Here is a 22,499-nt window from a genome sequence, read left to right as displayed (position 1 = left end):
GATAATTATCACAAAACCAACACATTTCTGTTATCATGTAACTAAAAATCAACTTAAATTCCATCTTAATAGCATTGACTACTCACGAAATTAATAGTCATGAAAGAAAATGGGTTTAGGAAGAATAAGTCACTGAAATTACAGACATCAAAAATTAGAAACCACTAAATTGATAAATTGTTTAGTGTCAGGTTAAGCATTTAAATTACCTTTATAAAACATTTTTCATAATCCTTTTTTGAGCAGTTGCTCCTGTATTTTGATTAATATTTTAAACAAGGAACTGATATTCTCATTTTGATTACTAAAACATTTTCTTTCATTCTTTTCAATTCTGTATTTAAGGCTAGCAGAGCCTCAGGCACTGTTTGGGTAGGAAAGTGATAAACTGACATTAGAATATGGAGGAGGAAGAAAAACATCTCACCAACAACAGCCAGCAGTAACTAATGGTTTTCAGCTGCTACTGATCTAATTGATCATAGCGCTATAACCGAAAACAGTTCTGTGTGATTCATATGTTGTTCTGTTGGAACACATTCTCCTTGCTTGTAATTTTTAAACCTTACTAACTCTGGGTTTCCCTTTCCTTAAAAGGTAATTTCTAACAATGCATTTCTTTTAAAGCTAATAATTAAAAGGGAAAGAAAACTGGCAGCCAGGTAGGTTTCAACAAAAGTTAATCCTCTGTTAGAGAAAAATATTATTCTTTTATTAAAATAAAATACTCAGCTACGTGAAAATTTGTCCTACATTTGTTAAATGCCTTACGTTAAGTGGTTAATATCCTAGCATAGTAAAAGATTAGTACCTTCCACTTATTAACCTACTAGGTCCAGATTTCGCTCTCAGATGCTATCATCACATCATCACACATAGGTTGAAAATGACATTTTCTCAACTATTAAGGCATAACTTTCAGTGAAATGTATTTAGCTGTCAAAGATCTGTAAGCAGTCAGCTAGTTGAGACATGATGTTACTACTCTTAATAACTGCTAGTACAGTTTGAGCTATACAAGGGTACACACTTATAAAGGCATTCACTATTTCACTAGACTGTAATGCACTGCATATTAATTACTAAGATGACCTCTTATATGAATACTATCCCTAAACTGTATTTAATGGTGTTTATCATCAATAAAATTTTATTCACAACACTAGAAAACTACAGAACTTTTCTATGTTTTTAGCACTTTTATTTTTTTATTCATTATAGAGTTATGAACACGTATGAAGAAAAACACCATAACTTGGCCAATTAGTACTGTAGTTTCCCCTTATTCATGGGGGATATGTTCCAAGACCCCCAGTGGATGCCTGAAACCATGGATAGTACCGAACCCTATATATACCATGTTTTTTCCTGTACATACGTATCTACGATAAAGTTTAATTTATATGTTAGGCACAGTAAGAGATTAACAATAACCAATAATAAAAGAGAACTATAACAATATACTGTAATAAAAGTTACTGTAGCAATCTCAGCATATTTTTTTTCTTTCCTAATTAAGTCAAGAACTTTCACCTTTTCACTTAAAGGGAGCACTTTACAGCTTCTCTTTGGCATAACTGAAATGCCAGCATCACTACTCTTGCACTTTGGGGCCATTATTAAGTAAAATAAAGGTTACTTGAACATAAGCACTGCGATACCACAATAGTCAGCAGTCGACGTGATAATCAAGATGGCTACTAAGTGACTGACTAATGGGCAGGTAGCATATATATACAGTGTAGATACGCTGGACAAAGGGATGATTCATGTCCCAGGTAGCAGGGAGCGGAGGGCGCCATATTCCATCATGCTACTCAGAATGGCGGCAATTTAAAGCTTATGAATTGTTTATTTCTGGAATTTTTCCATTTAATATTTTCAGACCACGGTTGACTCCAGGTAACTCAAGTGGGAGAAAGCAGAACCGTGGATAAGGGAGGACTACTGTACTCAGAATAACACAGCAGCTTCTTGAATGTTATACAGTCCCTTTTTCTCTTTTAGTCACGCTATTCCCCTCTCTTTGTACCACCCCTGCCCTCCACTTCCACTCCCCCTCCTGCCATTAGGACTATTCTTAATTCAGCCATAAGTCTGAAACTTATTGCTAGAGATGCCACCTATTGCTAGAGATGCCACCTAGAACAGGAAAGCTTAACTCTGAGTTTCAAAGTAAATTTTTTTTTTAAGTTCAGTTTATAAGCCAGGCTTGCAAGTGGTTAAAAGGTTTTTTGAGAACTTCCAAAGCTGAGTTTTTACATAAGAAACAACAAATTTGGAGGACTAACTATATTATAATCATAGTGAGAAGCAAAGTTCCCGATAAAGGGAATTCCATCCCTTTCAGGTCTAGGAGGGTTGAGGTAGAGAGAGAGATAGAGAGTGGATAAGCCTAGGGTGAGAATGCTGCCTGGGTCCTGAGAGGGATCAAGTTCCCTTCATTCTCCCTGCCTTTCACACTAGAGGTAGAACAAGCTAGAACCATCAGAAAAACTAAAGGGTAATCCCTAATCTTTCAGGCTGGTGCTTGGCTTCCTTGGGAGAACAGCCTGCGAAAACCACAAGCCATTCAGAAAGTTCTGTCCAGGACAAAGTGCTGTACCCGTCATGGCACAGTAGTAACGGAAAGAGGAATGAAGTATGAGAGAGGTTTCCCCAGCAGATGCGCCAGAGGGCAGTTTTTACAGGGTTCCACACGCTCCAGGGCAGTGCAGAGAGAGCAACCGAGTTTCGAGGTCCCCCTACAGAGTTTGGAAGTACTGAGGGGATTGCAGGACTGAAATTCACTTGGTTTCAAGAGTGAGAAGAAGGCAGTTGAGTGCAGATTTCTCATGAACAGAGTATTGCACACCTCTGCAACTCCAGGCACAGCTTTCCTACTGACCAAGTGGATACAGTGAGGACAAGGCCTGAGGCCCAGAAATCAAGCCCGTGACACCTCACTAGAATGACAGCAAGCGGAGTGATGCTTCCCCCTGCACTCAAATGCTAATTTGATTAAGCAGGGAGAGGAGACACATAGAGAGGAGCAGAAATTTTTATAGATGGAATAATTAGTCAAAATAAAGTACTTTAAATGAGAACATACTGAGATATCTCTTTAAAAGACAGGGTTGAGTATTTTATACCATAATCTGGAATTGCAGCCTGTAACTAGAAAGAGATCACTTTAGAAAATATTAAGTTACCCTTTTTTGCAAACCCTAGATTGAGAATGGCCAATTTATACCTCTTATGCTAGAAAACATCGAATTATAATACTGCCACAATCCACACAGAAATTAAAATTTCTGATCTACAAAACCTTAGTGTATGAATAATACTGTGACTCCTCCTGTTTCTACACCATTACCCTTAAAAGATAAAAAAAAATCATGCTATCATTCATGTCTCTCTGTTGACTGACCATTTAAAGCAGTGTATGCAGTATGTATACATCCTCTGTAACTATATAAAGAAAAATTTAGCTCTCATGTAAATGATTTAAGATTTTCTCATTTTTATTGTTGGATATTCTGCTATCTCTTAAAGGTTTTTATTTTACATATGAAGCTGTCAGTTCTGAGCAGCAAAGGTAGACTCAGGACTGTCCTCAGGACCAGGACAAAACACTGAGTCAGAAACTAGGAAAAGCGTCAGGAAACAGGGTGGCATATACCCAGTGTAATAAGATGATCAAGAGTTTGAGCCAGACAGGCACCTACAGAGCAAGGAAGAGTCACTGGTAACAAAGAACTTTTGTTTCTAAACTAATTTTATTGGCACGGCTTAATGAATTTTATGAACCATCATACACAAAACTATTTTTAAAAAACTTTACTATACTTATTTTGCTCTGAGACATTTCAACAAGGCAAGTAGCTACACTATTGTATACCATAAGGGTATTTTAGCAGAACTTTCTATAAAATAAAACAATCAGTACCTAATTCAAAACTCTGACAGAACAACAAAAGGCTACCTGGAGTGTATAAACATTTCTTCAAGTGGTCCTATATCAGTTTTCTTCCTCTTTTTAAAATAGATTTCCTTCTGTTTTTGAAGATGAAACCATTTCAGATGAGGAATTTCTACCTAAATGTAGATGATGATATATGTTTAGGAATCATTAAGAGTCAGTGTCACTAGAGTCAAATATCCCCCTAGAAATATATCTTCGGTTTTTCTAGTTCTTTTTAGTTATCTCTTCATTCAACATATTTGTTTTCTGAAAGTAGTGCCTGCTGATTGAGAGCTCTCATGTAGAATTAACGGCTGTATTGGAAAGGCTATGGTCCCAGACTCCTCAAAGCAAATTCTGGAGAAGAGTTTTCAGGGAACACATGCAAGTGAGACATCTGTCTGCAGTTAGCGTCAGAATACACCACCATAGCCTGACATCAGGATGAAGCCTTAGTCCTAACCTCACATCCGTCTTTCACTTACCTAACAGTGCCTAACTGCAGGTTTAGTCTGTGCAAGTCTGGGATTCATTTTTGAACAAGCATGAAATATTGTCTACTTCACAACCCAAGATTTCTCTGTTGTTCTGTTAGGGTTTTGAATTAGCTACTGATTGTTTTTGTTTTTTATAGAAAGGTCTGTTAAAATGCCCATTTGGTATACAACAGTGTAGCTACTCTGCCTTGTTGAAATGTTGAAATGTCTCAGAGCAAAATAAATATAGTAAACTAAGTTTTTTAAAAATAGTTTTATATTGGGCTGGCCCCGTGGCTTAGCGGTTAAGTGCGCGCGCTCCGCTGCTGGCGGCCTGGGTTCTGACCCCGGGCGCGCACGGACGCACCGCTTCTCCGGCCACGCTGAGGCCGCGTCCCACATGCAGCGACTGGAGGGATGTGCAACTATGACATACAACAATCTGCTGGGGCTTTGGGGGGGAAAAATAAATAAATAAAATCTTAAAAAAAAAAAATAGTTTTATATATGATGGTTCATAAAATTCATTAAGCCCTACCAATAAAATTAGTTTAGAAACATCTAAAATATTTGTCACAATAAAATAGTCTATATAACAAACCTCTTTAAAAGAAGTGGTGAAAATGAGTTTCAAACAGTTCCATCAAAGATATCAATAAGCACCTTTGCAAAAAACTGAATAGTTGAGACTTTTATTTTAGGATTATTTTCTAGGATTTGATTCTGTCAGAATCAAATTGATATACTTGTTCTATAACTATAAATTACAAAGTAATTTATTAAATTATATGGTTAAAGGCAATTATGCTTTCTATTTTGCTTATATCTATCTCTTTTATTTAAAAAGTAGCTGTCAGAATATCACAAGAGAACTGAAAATAGGTCTTTAAATACCTAAATACTTGTTTCTAAGGAGAGCAAAAGAATACATCATATGCTCTAAATTAATGCACCACAAAAGAACATGGATTGAGTACTTGCTCATGTCAAGGCATGGTAACCTATTTATTATTATACATGGTATCTCATTTAATCCTATTGTATTCCTGTGAGAATTGAGGCTCAGATATATTCAATAAATTGCCTAAGGGCACTAAGTGTTAGAAGCAAAATTCGAACCCTCATGAATGTTCTTTTCACTATACTCTGCTGTTTCTGAACTCTGGGGTGGGGGTGGGGGTGGGAGTGCCAGGCACAAGGGGATTGATCATGAAGGAGCCATGATCTGATCCCACTCTACATTCAGCCCTCTTTTCAACTACTCAACATCATGAGCCTTACATTTCTTTCAGAGTTCGTTCTTTGCTGCTTTTCATAGACTCTGGACAAATTACTACTTTTCTGTCTTTGCTTGTTTCTTGCACTCTTTCAGGATCGTGGTGTTGCTAAGGGTAGTAGCAGAGTGCTGGTCCTGCCAGCTCTAGCGTAGCATCTGCTTTGAGAAACACAGTTCTGGCAGGTTTTTATAGTGTGGACTGATAAAGACAGGTTTGTGCCAGGCAGTGGGTCCTGGAGATATCACCTAGGTTCCTCAGGCCTGTGTCAGATATGAATGGCCTGGTGTTAGCTCCCTGTGCAAGTTTCTTTTCTAAACAAAGCACTATCTACTCGTTCCTCCTGTCGGAATTAAATGAAAAGTAACTTCTGAATAACTTCTCATGACTTCTATAACTGCTATCTGTGGACGTTGGAAACTTCTTTGATAGCAGCATATTTGAAATGGACCTTGATCTACAAAATGAACATTTGTAGCATCTTAAAACCAATACTTAAGATACAAAACTTTTCTTTTTTGCCTTTCTCTGGACATTGCAAAATGATACATCTTTAACTTTGTGTAATTCTTAGCTGAGCACTAAGATGTTTTTGTTTTTAATATAATTAAGCATTTAAATTATTTAAAAAATTATACTTGCATGTTGGAGGACACTCTGAAAATCTGAAATTCCAATGTACTTATTATAAGAGGAAAATTTATGAAACATATGTAAAACAATTAAATATGAAGTAGCTTTCTAAACTCTGAATTTAGGTACAAATCCCTGAATCCTTAGGAATATGGAGGAGACCTCTGGGCTGCCACAGAGCCAGCTGTCTCACTGGAATCCAAGACTGTCCTCAGTGTTAAGGTTACTGGTTTAACTGGTTTTCTTTGTCAACCTTAAGTTATTACTAGAGATTAGAAGAGATATCCCCAACTGGAAAGGCCCCACAGTAATGAATTCTTGGAAAGATCAACCAAAGCATCTGAACAGCAGTGGAAGGCATCATTATTATAGCACAGAGTGATAATTAATGTTCCAAACCACGACCCTCAGTCGTCCAAAAAAGTTTAACAAGCATGTTTAGTTCACGCTGTACAGTAAGAAAAAGAATAGAGTACTGTAATTTAGAAAAATTTCTGTTAAAAAAATTAATGTTAAAAAAAACAAGTCTTAGTCCTTCCTCCCTACCTCCTTCCTTCCTTTATATGACAAAGATTAATTGCGTTTCTATTGTGTGCCAAACCTGTACTGAATGCTGTGGATACAAAGATGAATAAAATATGTTCTTCGTCCTCAAAGTCCTCAAAGAGTTTGCTGTGTAATGGTTAAATAGACATATAAGCAAATAATTTGAACACAATACAGTATTTTATTGGTTGTGTTCTAAATACCACTGGGGAGCAAGGAAGAAAGAATAATGAAATCTTCCTGAGGGAATACGGGGAAGACCCATCAGGACCAGCTTCAGAATCTTGCTCAATTTTCTACTCAGTACTTCATTTTCCAATGGTGTCAGATAAATGAGGTGCAACTATATTTGGAAAAATTACTAGTTTGGATTTACCTTGGTTATTCTGGGGTTTCAGCCTGTTTTGAATGAACAGTAGTCTTTGTTAGACAAAAAAAATCATAAGTTATTTCAGGCTGGGCTTGAAATGAAGATGGGCCAATTTGTAAATTTTGTATGAAGTAATTTGAACTTCTCAGAAGAAATTTCTTTTTATAAGTTCAAGATATTGTTGAATATTCTTTATAGAACCATATAAATCATCTATTCGAGTGTTATGTGAGAATACAGAGTACCATCTGTACCACTTTATGTAATTTAAAAATTTTAATAATTTTTATACAAACTTTATTTCATATATAGTAGGTACTTATTCTCTGAGGATAATTCCACGAAAGGGCTTCTTAAAGTGAAATCACTTAAAACCAGGATCAAACATTCAGAGTAAACTGTGAAAGATTAAACTAAAAGTTAGAAAAATAAGTTGATTTTAATTCAATTAAGAAAATCTGTAATATAACTGAAACAGTGTAGGATAGTGAAAATTAGGAGTGTAGAATATTTTACTGGTGTTAATTTTTTTGTGTGCTTCATAGCACATATTAGATTTTTTTTACTGCATATTTGACTTTTACAGTATGATAACATCACTTTTATAAAAAATATTAAGTGCTTCATCAGTTTTTCTAAAGGCTTCTCTTAGCCCTTTGAAAGTCAAGTCACTCTGAAGAACTTATTCTGTCACCATCCTTGTTGGTTTTCTCATTTATTAGTGGCTTGGAATGTAATCCCAGCAGTTATTCATTATCACTTTAATTCATTTCATGAAATCTTTTGAATGATTTCCAGTTTCATTTTATAAGTGAATATGCCTTGTATTTGTTGAGTAACCAATGTCCTTGATAGGATGGGCATACATATAGACACTGGTATTAAACAGAGAAATAACATTTGAGTTACACTAATTTTGTAAGTGGTCACTCCATTAGTATTTTCATTTTGTGATGGCTTTTGTTTCCCTATTATTACGTTTTAACTGTAAAAACTGGTATGAATTAATATTTCTTAACACAATAGAATATTTCATTTAACCTCTTTTAATTATTTGTATCATTATGTATGGAACTCACTTTATAAAAATTATAATCCTAGCATAGAAACCAGCTAGATCATGAAATGATAAAGATGATGATGACAGTGATGGCTGCCATTTACGAAGCTCCTATTCTGTACCAGTTGATCTACTAGGCAGTTTACATAGTACTTTTTCACAACTAGCAAGGATGGTGTTAATCATCCTGATTTCATACATAAGGAAACTGAGGAAATTCATACAGATGATGAGTGTCTTAAGGAGTTAAAGACAAGCCATTTTAATTCTCAAGTTTGTGCTCTTTGCACTACATTATGTCTGCCTTTGGTGTAAAGAAGCATTCACTTGTCATATGAGAGTTTTCTCACAAACTATGTTTTTTTTTGGTGCATATAAAATTCATAAAAATTTGATTATCCCACAGTTGTAGAAATACATTTCTAGGTTTATATACATTGGCTATTAAGAATCTTGTAAAAATTATGTTTCTTCCTCTAGTTTCTTATTGAGAGATACTCCACAAATACCCCTGCTTCAGCAAATTCAAGAGTCAAAATGGGATGAGAGATATGAAATTAATGACATTAGATTTTTAAAACAAACCTCATAAAATATAGTAACGTTTTAAAAAATTGCTTGACATCATGAAATACATCCAATTTTAATAGCTTATTAGTATTTTCAGACAGAGAAAGGCACACCATTTCCCAAAGTCTCTTTAATGGAAACCTGTGATTGCTAACGGAATCGCAGTTATTTTACAACGTCTATTTTTCTATAACTCATTACTTTAAAATTCCAAGATTCAGCTTTGATATATGCATGAGCTGAATGGAGGAAATACCAGATATTTTTACAGTCGTTTATAATTGCGGAACCTGAAATTTCAGATACTAGTCTTGATTCAGCCTACGGCAAATTTTCAGTTGTTCGAAAGTTTTATTTCTCATTCAAAGAGCAGCTTTGATCATGGCCGATGGTCAAAGATGCTGTTTGTATAGTTAAAAAAAAATCTCTTCAACATCAAACAATATATGAGGCAGGAATCTAAAATTAGCCCATTACTCAGGCACACAGAACTTTGTGGTCCCAGGAATAACGGTCTTCTTGGAAAAATGCCTCTTAAGATGAGTAAAACTTCAGAAGCTATCGCTTTACTGCTTTGGGTTTTTTTAATTTTTGTCCTCTAGCATATATAACTAAATAATGATACATTTCTTATATATAGTCATAAGGTGTCACTCAGATGTCTTTCGGGCTTAGATCTTTTGGTATCTTATATTCTCTCCTAAGAAAAATGAAATTACACTCTTTAAAGCTGCCAGTTTCTTGCAAATCATTGTTTCACATACATATCATCATATTTTTGGTACAACATGTCCCCAGGGACTTGCTCTATTGTTATTTCTCACTCAGCATGTCTCAAAACTGCCAAACCTACTGAAGCATTAAGCACACCTTTTTGGATATGCTCTTAGGAATATGCGAATTGCCATACTGAAGCCAGTCATCCAGCCAGCATGTCTGATTTTCTGCTTTGAACACAGTTCTGTCTTGCAATAGAGGCAGGCATTAACGTCTCTTGAGTCGCCTACTTGGGCAATAATGTACAGAAGAGAGAAATTTCATTTTGATTGCATCCAGTGATCTTGTTATACTCCAAAGCACGAAGACTGATCTTTTGTTATTTCTAGCCTAGAAAGTGTAATTGCAGCTATATTCATATTTATATAAGTCCCTAATTTCTAAATCAAGTTTCTACACCCTGGGAATTTTAGATTAATTTTAGGTCAATTTTATATAATCTTTAAAAAAAATTCTCTCGCTTTTTTGCAACGGCTTTACTTCCAGAACACAGGTGTCATGAAAACCATGGCTAAATTTAAGCCAAGATGGGAAAGGAAAAGATTCCTATCAACACATCTTCATTGGACACATAGATTTGGGCAAGTCTACCACTACTGGCCATCTGATCTACAAGTGTGGTGCGATCAACAAAAGAACCATCGAAAAACATGAGAAGGAGGCTGCTGAGATGGGAAAGGGCTCCTTCAAGTATGCCCAGGTCTTAGATATTGAAAGTTGAATGTGAGTGTGGTATCGTCATTGATATCTCCCTGTGGAAATTCAAGACCAGCAAGTATTATGTGACCATCACTGATGCCCAAGGACATAGAGACTATCAAAAACATGATTACAGGCACATCTCAGGCTGACTGTGCTGTCCTGATTGTTGCTGCTGATGCTGGGTGAATATGAAATAGGTTATCTCTAAGAATGGGCAGACCCGTGAGCATGCCCTTCTGGCTTACATGCTGGGTAGGAAAGAACTAATTGTTAGTGTTAACAAAACGGATTCCACTGAACCACCCTACAGCCAGAAAAGATACAAGGAAATTGTTAAGGAAGTCAGCACCTACATTAAAAAAATTGGCTGCAACCCCAACACAGGAGCATTTGTGCCAATTTCTGTTTGGAATGGTGACAACATGCTGAAGCCAAGTACTAACATGCTTTTGGTTCAAGGGATGGAAAGTCACCTGTAAAGATGGCAATGCCAGTGGAACCATGCTGCTTGAAGATCTGGATTGCATCCTGCCACCAACACATCCAACTGATAAGCCCTTGCGTCTGCCCCTTCAGGACATCTACAAAACTGGTGGTACTGGTACTGTCCCCGTGGAGACTGGTGTTCTCAAATCCGTCAGGGTGGTCACCTTTGCTCCAGTCAACGTTACAACTGAAATCAAGTCTGTTGAAATGCACCATGAAGTGTTGAGTGAAGCTCTTCCCAGGGACAATGTTGGTTTCAATGTCAAGAACATGTCTGTCAAAGATGTTTCTTGCGGTAATGTGGCTAATAACAGCAAAAATGACCCAATAATGGAAGCAGCTGTCTTCACAGTTCAGGTGATTATCCTGAGCCATCCAGGCCAAATCAGTGCTAGCTGTGCACCTATGCTGGACTGTCACAGAGCTCACACTGCTTGCAGGTTTGCTGAGCTAAAGGAAAAGACTGCTGTTCTGGGAAGAAGCTGGAGGATGGCCCCAAATTCTTGAAAGCTGGTGATGCTGCCATGGTTGATATGGCTCCTGGCAAGTTTATGTGTGTTGAGTGCTTCTCTAAGATCCTCGTCTGGGTCATTTTGCTTTTGGTGACATGGGACAGAGTTGCTGGTGTCATCAAAGCAGTGGGCAATAAGGCTGCTGGAGCCTGCAGGGTCACCAAGTCTGCCCAGAAAGCTCAGTAGGCGAAATGAATATTATCCCTAATACCTGCCACCCCAGTCTTAATCAGTGGTGGAAAAACCGTCCCAGAATTGTTTGTCTCAATTGGCCATTTAAGTTTAATAGTAAAGGACTGGTTAACGATAACAGTGGATCATAAAACCTTCAGAAGGAAAGGAGAATACTTTGTGGACCATTTGTTTTCTGTATGTGTGTTCTGCAGTTCTAAGTTATTAGTTTTTTAAATTAGTACTTTTTAATGGAAATAACTTGACCAAAAATCTGTCACAGAATTTGAGGCCCATTAAAACAAAGTTTAATGAGAAAAAAAATTCTCTCAAATCTCTTAGATATTTTATAGCTGTTGCCTCTTTAGATACTCATACCCTCATGTGGGAAATGGAAAACGTAAGCTCTTTCCATTGTTAATCAGTTTTAGAGCTGTGAAAATTTCTCAAAAGCTATATCAACTCAGTCATCAGAAAACAGGGTTTTTTTGGTTTTATTTTGTTTTGTTTCAGTTGTCCTAATGACTCTGTTTCTTTTCATTTTTTCTCTTAACCTGTGTACATTCTCTGCCAAACTTTTTGTCTTTTCTCAGTTCTGTATTACTATTCTACCAGATGTCCTTTTATGTTTTTGTCTTAAGTTTGTACCTGTTTTGAATCACTATCTAAACTTCTCCTGTGGTACTCTAGTGAGGCACTGTTCAACATGAGTTCAGTAGGCACTTTTCCCTGCTACCTAGCAGCTTAGAGTCAAAACATAAAATGTTGAAATGGATTAACTATAGATAACAATGGTAATTTAGATAAATAATGGAACATCAATGAAATTTAAAACAAAGTTAACCCCATTATAGTAAAGGAAATCGAGGACGGGAACACTCTGGTATGGTACATATAGCCTTTCTATATATTCTAGTAAATAAGATAGAATCAAATTCATGATAGTTAAAACCTTTCTAAATGAATTTTACTAAATTTTCATAGGAACGGTGTGAAAGGAAGAATGGATAGATATTTTCTGTGAAATGGTGAGAAAACAGGGAACTGTGAGAACGGCATTTGAATATTTAAGGACCTGGGTTGTAGAAGGAGGAAATCATAAGCTCCATCAGTGGTGGAGCTGGAACTACTGGATTTATTTGAATATAAAGGGAAAGGATGTGTTGAGTTCTGGAAATGGGAAGAAAAGGAGATGAAGACAATCAGAGAATACCTGAGTGGAAGATACAGGAGGAAGATGAATAGGCAAATGAAAACTGTTCTTGAGTGTAGATTTCTTATAAAAAGGGAAAGGGGGGGAAGTGAAAGCAGAAAAGAAAAAATAAATGAGGCTGTTGCTTATAAAATTTAAAAAGTCTTTTAAAGATGAACTAGTAAGTAAATTAGAGTAACTAGCAGTTTTTTTACATGTAATGAAATCTATAACCAGTTTTGAACATATTTCTAACATGTTTTTTTGAGTTGCTAAATACCTATACCCTACATACAGCATTATGGATAGTTTACATTTTTCATTCAATGTCATTGATTGTTCTTTATATTTCTCAAATATATAGATATTCTCAAAGCAGCAAGTTTTCTACCAAGGCAACCATGCCATTGTTATTTAATTATTTACTTATCCATAAAATAAAAGCTGTTTTTCACTTAACAGGATATGAGGGAATAAGGCCAAAAGCATAAGAGAATTGTTCTGGAAATATATCAGGGAGAGAAGGCAGTGGGAAGCATTCAATAAGCCTGTAATTTTGAAACAGATACGGTAGTTTATACAGAATTGAAGGTGAAGTGAGAATAACTAGAGAATCAAAACTTCTGAATAACAGACATGGTTTTGAGAGGCATGAGGGAACTTTCTGGGGTGGTGATAATGTCCAATACTTTGATATGATTGCTGATTACATGGGTTTATTCCTATCTTAAGTGTCATTGAGCTATATAATGTATAAATAAAATATTTATACATTTTGCTGTACGTAAAATGTATCTTAATTTTTTCAAGACAGGAAAAAACTTGCTTGAATTCTAAGGGATGCTTAGACTAAGATATTGTTTGAATTTTTATATTTCTACTGGATATATACCTAGTATTATCTTTGATGTTACTTTTAAAATGTTCTTTAAAGTGATACACTGGGAAGAAAAACTTGCCAATATATTTCATTTATAACTGTCAAGAGCTGAAATTTCCCAACACTAACCTCTGTTTCAGATTCCTGCAGTTGCTTCTGCAGTATTAGTTGGTATCAGCAGGGGGTTAACGGCACTCAATTTAACCTTGCTATTTGTACTCTGTTTTGAATTTTTTTTTCTTTTTTCCTCATTTAACTTCCTTACATAGATTCCCCATTTTAAAGATTGTACATGCACCATGGGGTCTGTACCCTGAAAGACTGTAGTACAGATAAGCACACAATAAAAGCACATTTGAAGGTAATGAGAAGCTACAAGACTTTTCTTTTTTTCTGGGAGCATAGAGGCATTGCTGTGAAAAAATCACTGGAACAAGAGAAAAATTGAGTAAGCCTTATCATGCTGTTATTTTTCCGAGAAGATTACAGGCTTGTTTAAAATACGTAAGAATTATATAGGTATGGATTAATTATGGGTTATATGTCCACACAGATGGACAGATCTTTGTGACTGTTCTACCTGCAGCTAGCCATGGACAGACGTATCTCACCAGAAGCACTCCCTCTCTCTCCCCCACATTAAAATTATAAAACCTATTATGGCTTGGGACCACATCCACTACTACTCTCCCAATCCCTCCCTTCCCTCCCACCTAACCTACCCCCCACCTGACACCCCCACCCCCCCGATCCTTTTATCCTGTAAATGCTGAGCCCTTCCTGTTCAAAACAGTCTTCAGCAGCAGGACAGGGAAAAATGGATGATTTGAAGAGGGGTGCCTAAACCTCAGATGTTTCCCCACTCCTCCCCCATGAAATCCTGGTGAACTTATTGACTCACTACTCTTATGAATGGCCTTTGTCTTTCTCTGTAGGTACTGAGTACAATCCTCTTTCCAGATTGGTGGAAATAGAAAGGAAGGAGGGTTGGCTCAAATTCTGGCAATCCTGTAAGAACAGTGTGGGAGATCAAGATTTGGCCACCCTGAAATATATCTCTTTACCTTGATTGTTTTCTCTGACGGACATTTGACCTCCCCCACTAACTGCCTAAAGAATTTGACATAGTAACTCCTTCCTGGAACAGATCTTCTTTCTGATGGCTGTAATATAATGTAAAATAGATGTTACAATAGGAAAGGCACCAACAAGCCCATCTTATCAGAAGTTCTGTCTCTCTGGCCACATTCTCTGGATGGCCGAGAGGAGTTGCCAGACAAACATTTACATTTATAAGGGAAATCTCCATTTGTAAAGGTATTCTCTTCTCTGTATTGGGAAGAGGGGGGATGACCTCATTTCTAGAAACTTATCAATGTGGAAGGTGAGGCCTTAAATCTGCATAATAACTTTACTCTTGTTTACAGTGCTTTAGCAGTGATCTCCTGTAACTGACTCCCCCCACCCCCAACATCCTCCTTTGTCTTTAGCTGAAGATGGTATTTAAGACGAGAATTTCTGTTATTGTGTTGAGAAACGCAGTGTCCCTGGTTTCTCCCATGTGCACGTTATTAAACTTGGTATTATTTTCTCCTGCTAACCTGTCTTGTTAATTATTTGGCCAGCCATAAGAACCTTAAGGGAAAGAGCAGAGGGGGATTCTCCCTCTTCCCCCACAACAGTAATGAGAAACCCTCCTGTCGAGTTTAAACATGAAGAAGAGCCCAGCTTCCCTGTTCCTCATCCTCCAATTCCCCTCATTTCTGACCACTATTTTGCACAACTCCAGCATACTCTTCTCCTAGTCTGGAGCCCGAGATTTCACTAGTTTCATTTTCATGTGCTGGGCATCCTGCAAGGTGCTGGAGACACCACAGTGAAAACAACAACAAAACCATCTCCAGTGACTTGAAGTTGAGGGAGATCTCACTATATGCAGCAGGGAGGAGACAGGAATTCCTGTTATCCCAAGCAGACATTCTTTTGTGTGTGTGTGTGAGGAAGATCAGCCCTGAGCTAACATCCGATGCCAATCCTCCTCTTTTGGGCCCAGAAAGATTGGCCCTGGGCTAACATCCGTGCCCATCTTCCTCTACTTTATATGGGACACCGACACAGCATGGCTTGACAAGCGGTGTGTCAGTGAGTGCCCGAGATCCGAATCTGCGAATCCCCGGCCGTAGAAGCGGCGCGCATGCGCTTCACTGCTGTGCCACTGGACTGGCCCCCAAGCAGAGATTCTGAAAGCATTTCTCCAGAGATGCACTTCTTTGGTGATTAGGGACTATAATAACCCAGGAATTGTATTAAAATAATAGTCTACTACTGTTCTAGGGTGATATACATCCTGGTTTACACTTGTCCTGACATATTTATTTTTAATAACAGGATCCCCTTTCACTCCCCAAAAATATGGATAGTACATTATACAGTCACTCTAGTCATAACAAAAATGGACTTCTCAGGGGATGTGGGGATTAACAAAAGCCCAAATTGTAAACATATGACATTAAGTATTTCAGAATTAATGTGGTGGCAGTGATGTTTAAAAATATTTATAAGTGCAAACGTTCATTAAATGTTCTTCAAAACAAAACAAAAAACTCTTTGGAAAGAGAACTGTCATTACTATGAAATAATTCCTACATGATGCCTATAGCACTGCCCCTACAATTAATGTGGAATAACCACCTAATATTCGAAACAGTAAGTCAAACTTAAAGGCATAAAATATTTATGACAGAATACTTGAACATTTCAATTAAGAATTTTTCAGCTTTAATAATAAAATTGAACGTTTAAATTTTTCTTGTTCCCAGCCTTTATAATGAAAGGTAGCCAATCATGGGCCTTTATTTTGAACATTATTTTTAACTCATGTTAAATGTAGGAAACAAATAATGCTTAGAAATAGAGGTATTGATTTTAGGATTTGACAAATGTTTTATATTTATCTTTCCTTTTATTTACCTTTTTAAAAGACCTATTACTTCATATAAATTATTCTGCATATTTAAATGCATAGGCATGAAGTTCAGTTAGTAAAACATGCTTTAGTAAGAAAACAATTTATTTTCTGATTTAATACTAATCAACCATTGCTAATGTGCTATAAAATCCTACTTAAGAGAGATACTGACTCCAATTATTAAAGTTAATGGCCTCCAATTGCCTCATCTTGCCTTAGTCTAGGACAATAAACATGCAGAACCCATAATTTAATTACCACCTGTTAATATCGGCTCTAAGTTCACCTCTCTTTCAGGATGCAACTTCCGTATCTTCCTACTTAAAACACCAGCCTGCTAACTACACTCACAGTATACAGGTCACAGATCTGCTGGGACTTTCAAGATGGAACTTGCTGCCTCTTGCCTTTAGGGATTGCTAAATAAAATTATTACTTTTGTCCATTTATCATTCTAATTTTTAAAATCTCTAGATTATATAAAGATTATATTTTCTTCCTTTAATATATTTATGTACCTTAAAAACCATTCAAGAAGTGAGTTATGTTATTTTACAACAATAAAAGGCAAAAATAAAAACAAATCTACATTCATTCTTATTTGGGCATCATAAGATGTAAGAAAACATCAGATAATGTGGCACAGTAAGAGGGTTAGCTTATCATAAAACCCCATTGATACGCACTGGAGCAATGTGCAGTTCTATTTATAGGAATTTATTAGAAATTTGGTCCCCTGTACCCTCCTGATACATGTACCATTCTAGTGAAACCTAATTGTATCAGTTCACTCATGGGACTCAAACTCTGGGAAATTAATTTGTGCTAACCAAACTCACAAGAGATTGACTTATAAACTAGTAAATCACTTTTTAATTTACCATGGGAATGCTACCTGATCCAAGACCCATAAAAATATATCTGACGTTTTTGAGTTCCCATTACTTTCAGTGCAGGCACTACAAAGAATACAAAGGTAAAAAACAGTCCCCATCCTCAATGGGTTCATAATCTGGAAAGATGGCTTAGGCTTAGACAACAATACATAAAACACAAGTCAGACTAAAGTAAATGCATGAGTGATACGTAGTGGTTAAGTGTATAGAGGAGGTCCCTTTCTTTCTGCTAGGTAGATTCTTATAGTTAAAAAACCAAATTATACTTCAGATGGATTTGGTGGATGCATTTTAAGGTATATTTCTCTCAAGCCATTACTGGTTAATAAATTATCTGTCCCTTTTCTCTGCATGTTTCTGTATAAAGAATCAAGACCAGGTGTCTATAATTAGGACATCTTTGCTCTTGGATACGTTTAAAACTATAATGTGTCCAGATCCATGAAAAGCAGATTCTTAACCGTGGTTGTTATTACAACAACACTCTCTTTAATTCTGCACTCTAGAATCACAGCTAACTTGTAGGTAGATTCTAAAGTCAGTGCATAAGACAAAAGTTTGTCAAAGTGCTCTTAAAAATTCCATAAATAGCCTATAGAGTATACATGGTTTATATAAAACAATATTCAGTAATGTAAATCTATAATGTTTAGTAAAGTATATAACAAAGAATACATAATCCAAACATAATTTTAAAGTCTTTTAATTTAAAGGAATATTTATATAAAGGAATTTATACAAACTAAATATATGTATCATGCATGTCTTCTGCCATAAAACTCACATTTGTAGATTTCTTCTATTGAACAGATTTTAGGTAGCCCACTACCTAATAATATGTATTGAGATACTTGTCTGTTAAATCACAAGACAGATTGTGCTGCTTCTGAGGAGCTTTCCTATATATAGCCAGCTTATTTTAGACATTTTATGTGGATTCTTATTAACTTCAGTCTCAGGCATCTCTCCTGGATTTGGATGTTAGTCATGCTTTTCTCTAATTACTATATTCACCCAAACATACCATGCAACTGGCTGGCACTGAGCCCATGTTCTGTCTCAGACAGTGGATAGCTAACTAGCCTACAAGAAAATCAAACCCCTGACCTGGATGTTATTTGCACTGTACTCAATCAGCTGAGCCTCAGTTCCCATATACCCAGAATGACAAAACAGTTTTATTTAGCAAGCACACTGAAGCAGGAATAGCTGTGTATATATAAGTGTGCTACTATGTGACTTTGTTCACTATAATAGTAATTTTAGGTAATCGTTAATGATAGTGTTGATGGTACTAATTGTTGCCTGATTATTTTCACAATGAGATTGACATTATTTCTACCTTTAGGAGATCAGAGTTTTAAGGATTTAGCAAAACCCTTGATTTGAAAGCAAGTGGCAGAGCCAGGACAATGATTCCTCCTATCTACTAGATCAGGCAGTGGTCCATTTATCTCTTAGATTATAGCCAGTGAGCAGAATATTGAGAGGACTTGGTGAAACATGGCTTTTACAATCTGGCATGAAAGTGTGTAGAGCTCAGGCTCGAATCCAACAGCTGTGTATGAATTTCACTTGTTCCACTCTCCTGGCTGGGTGACCTCTAGCAAGTTACTTTAAACTTTTCAAGTCTTAGTTCCTTATCTCCATTAGGCTTTTTGAGACAATTAGATGAAACAATAGATAAAAGTGCTTAGCACAGTACCTGGTATGTGATTAGAGCTTAATAAATATTATTTTTTTTAAAAAAATTTTTTTCCTTTTTTAAATGTTTTTCAAAATATTATTTTTTAATCTTAACAATGATATTTGGAATTTCAAGTTGCAACAACTTTTATACATGTCCTATATGTGCATCTGTATAAGATGAAAACTTGTAATTTGATTTTTATCCCTAGAAACAACTGGATCTGTAACTACATATATGCTAATGAGAACACACATAATCATCACCACTCCCAACACTTACATTTGGTGTCTTCAATTATTCCTCTATTAAGAAAAGATATTTTCTTAATCTGCTATAATGTGAGATATATGACTACAGCTGAGAGGTATTAAAAGCAGAACAGGAAACCACACAACTTTCTTAAAATAAGAATACAAAGTGAGCTCAGACACATGATGTTTATATACCTATCTAAAAAGGAAATACAGTCAGTAAGCAGAATATACTCAAAGCTAACCACAAATAAGGAGTAAAAAAATACCACAGTTTACTTTAAAATTACACACATCTTACTTTCATTAGTGTATATAGGAATTTCATTGTAAAATGCTTCTTTTTTTTTTTTTTTTTTTTTTGGTGAGGAGATCAGCCCTGTGCTAACATCTGCCAATCCTCCTTTTTTTTTTGCTGAGGAAGATGGCCCTAGGCTAACATCTGTGCCCATCTTCCTCCACTTTATATGGGACGCCGCCACAGCATGGCTTGCCAAGCAGTGCGTCGGTGCGCGCCCGGGATCTGAACCAGCGAACCCCGGGCCGCCGCAGCGGAGCGCGCGCACTTAACCGCTTGCGCCACCGGGCCGGCCCCGCTTCTTTTTTTTAATATAATTTCAAATCTATGTTTGCCCCACCTGAATAATTCTACTGTGGTTTTGATTATACTCTAAAACATATATGTGACACTAAAGCTGAATACGAGGCACTATTTTGTCCTTCCAAATCTTAATAGTATGTATGCTATGTAACCAAACCCTATCGTCTGCAGGAACCAGCAAGTCAAACTCTTGTTTCTCAGAGCTTGGTATATGAGCTGTTGCAAAAATGTTTGTAGGTAACTCTCAACATTTTTTTTTAATTAATGTATAATAAACTTCATGATGATAAGTTTATAAGATAATAAGTTATAATAATGACATCTATTAATAATAGATGTAATTAATAAATATCTATTAATTTACAAGTGAATTGGCTTTTGTTTTTGAATTAATAAAGTTTCCCTTTGAAATGCACTTACTTAAGTTTAAAAAAGTGTGTTAATTAAAAAATTCCATAAAATATTTAGTATGGGGATAGGGCAAAAAGTACAAAAGTTACACTCAACTGGCTGAAGTTGCAGAGACAGAACTAAACAAACACAGGTGGAAAACTGATGACATTTTAACTTAAAATATTATTTGTTTGGGCTGGCGCCGTGGCTTAGCGGTTAAGCGCGTGCACGCCGCTACTGGCGGCCCGGGTTCGGATCCCGGATGCGCGCTGACACACTGCTTCTCCGGCCATGCTGAGGCCGCGTCCCACATACAGCAAGTAGAAGGATGTGCAACTATGACATACAACTATCTACTGGGGCTTTGGGGAAAAAAAAAAGGGGGGGGGGAGGATTGGCAATGGATGTTAGCTCAGAGCCGGTCTTCCTCAGCAAAAAGAGGGGGATTAGCATGGATGTTAGCTCAGGGCTGATCTTCCTCACACACGCACAAAAAATATATTATTTGTTTGACAGACCTAAATTTTACCTGAGAGAAAAATAACATTAATACCAATCTTATCTGACAAATCTCTGACACCCTTTCACTATTACATTTTTAGTAGAAGTGATTTGCTAACATTTGTGCAAACTCTATGTGTAGTCCATACACTTCTCAGATACTGAAGTGTTTTCTTTAAAATGAGCGCTGCTATATATATATATACACATATATATATCTTTGGGAGAGGTTTTCCCTTTCAAAAGTGTATTGATACTGACTGTCTTGTTCTGAGAATGAATATCTGTGGATCAGTAAAGCACTGGAAATTTAAAAATACATAATTATAAAGTACCCTGACCTTCAACCTCTGTAGTCCCATTTTCACATTTCTTGTTTGCTGCTCAGCTCTGTTGGAATGCTTATGCACCTACTATCAATGATTTTGATCTGGGGGTTCTCAGTTCATATAAATGGTGTAGATATCATTCTTTTATTACACCTTTGAGTATGCTTTCCTTTGATTCAGAATTGGATTTGCTCATGATATTCTTTATTTCAGTGACATTGCGGCTTACTTTTTTTATGAACAATCATGGGATTTTAGAAACTGTATACAAAAGAATTTAACTGAGTAAGTGAATTCCAGACTCTAAGCACTAAGGTGGATAGATCAAGTTTTGAAATATAACTAGTTTAGAAGTTGGGAACTGTTTGAACTCAAGTGCATTTTCATTTTCAATAATCTTGTTCTGTGACTCATTGTGAAAGTCCACAGGGTAGTCATTGATGTTTCGGTGGTGGCAGTGAATGGAGCCTTCATGCTTCCTGCTCTCCTAACTGGAAAGGGCACTTTATTTAATTCTGCTTTTCTAATGAAGACTTTTAAATAATCTCCCTATAAATCTGCCTGTTGGTCCCTTTTGTTTTTATTTTCCCACATTAAAAACAATCTTAAGACTGTATTTTCAGCGTACGTTTATAGGTTCAGGCTAAGGTTAAGGTGGAGATTGGTACTGATTTCAAATCAGATGATCAGATATGATTTCCTTCTAGGTAAATGTGGAAAGAAATGTAGAAATATATTCTGTTAGCAAAATGAGAAAAGCTATACAATATCCCAATAAATCTATAGATTTCATTGTCCATGAACAGAAAATGTCACTAGTTTGTGGAAATATCTCAGAGGAAGATAGGCTAAGGGTATTTTTTCAAGTACAGGATCAGATTTGTTTAAAAAAAAATCTCTAAGGTGATGTGCATGTGTTAGTGCTCCGCAGGACCTTTCTGCCAGTACCCTGGCTGGCCAAAATTCTGGTAGATAGAGCATCTCTTGCCCTTCTGAATTATAAAGGGACAAATTATTTATTAAAAGAAACCACATCACATGAGCATCATTTAGAAGTATCTGTTGATATTTTTTTCTATCAATGAGAATTCAGTTCACAGCCAATTTATTCTCTTTAGGAGCACAATTTCACAAAGTCCTGTTTCATCTCTGTGATTTACTTTTATTTTTATTTTTTTAATTTTTATTTATTTTTTTCCCCCAAAGCCCCAGTAGATAGTTGTAGGTCATAGTTGCACAGCCTTCTAGTTGCTGTATGTGGGACGCGGCCTCAGCAAG

The 22,499-nt window shown here is 36.4% G+C and overlaps 1 protein-coding gene and 1 pseudogene across 4 annotated transcripts in view; one reads left to right on the top strand and one right to left on the bottom strand.

The window, feature by feature from the left end:
* Nucleotides 1-22,499, bottom strand: part of UBE2E2 (ubiquitin conjugating enzyme E2 E2) — a 348,219-nt gene that overhangs the window by 217,180 nt on the left and 108,540 nt on the right. The gene's annotated exons all lie outside the window — the stretch shown is intronic.
* Nucleotides 2,666-11,535, top strand: LOC101404402 (elongation factor 1-alpha 1 pseudogene; annotated as a pseudogene).

The sequence above is a fragment of the Ceratotherium simum genome, chromosome 5 (genome assembly GCF_057802395.1).
Source record: "Ceratotherium simum simum isolate JZ-2026a chromosome 5, ASM5780239v1, whole genome shotgun sequence".
Lineage (NCBI taxonomy): Eukaryota > Metazoa > Chordata > Mammalia > Perissodactyla > Rhinocerotidae > Ceratotherium > Ceratotherium simum.
Note: the sequence above shows the minus strand (reverse complement) of the source record. Positions and strands in the feature narration are given on the sequence as shown.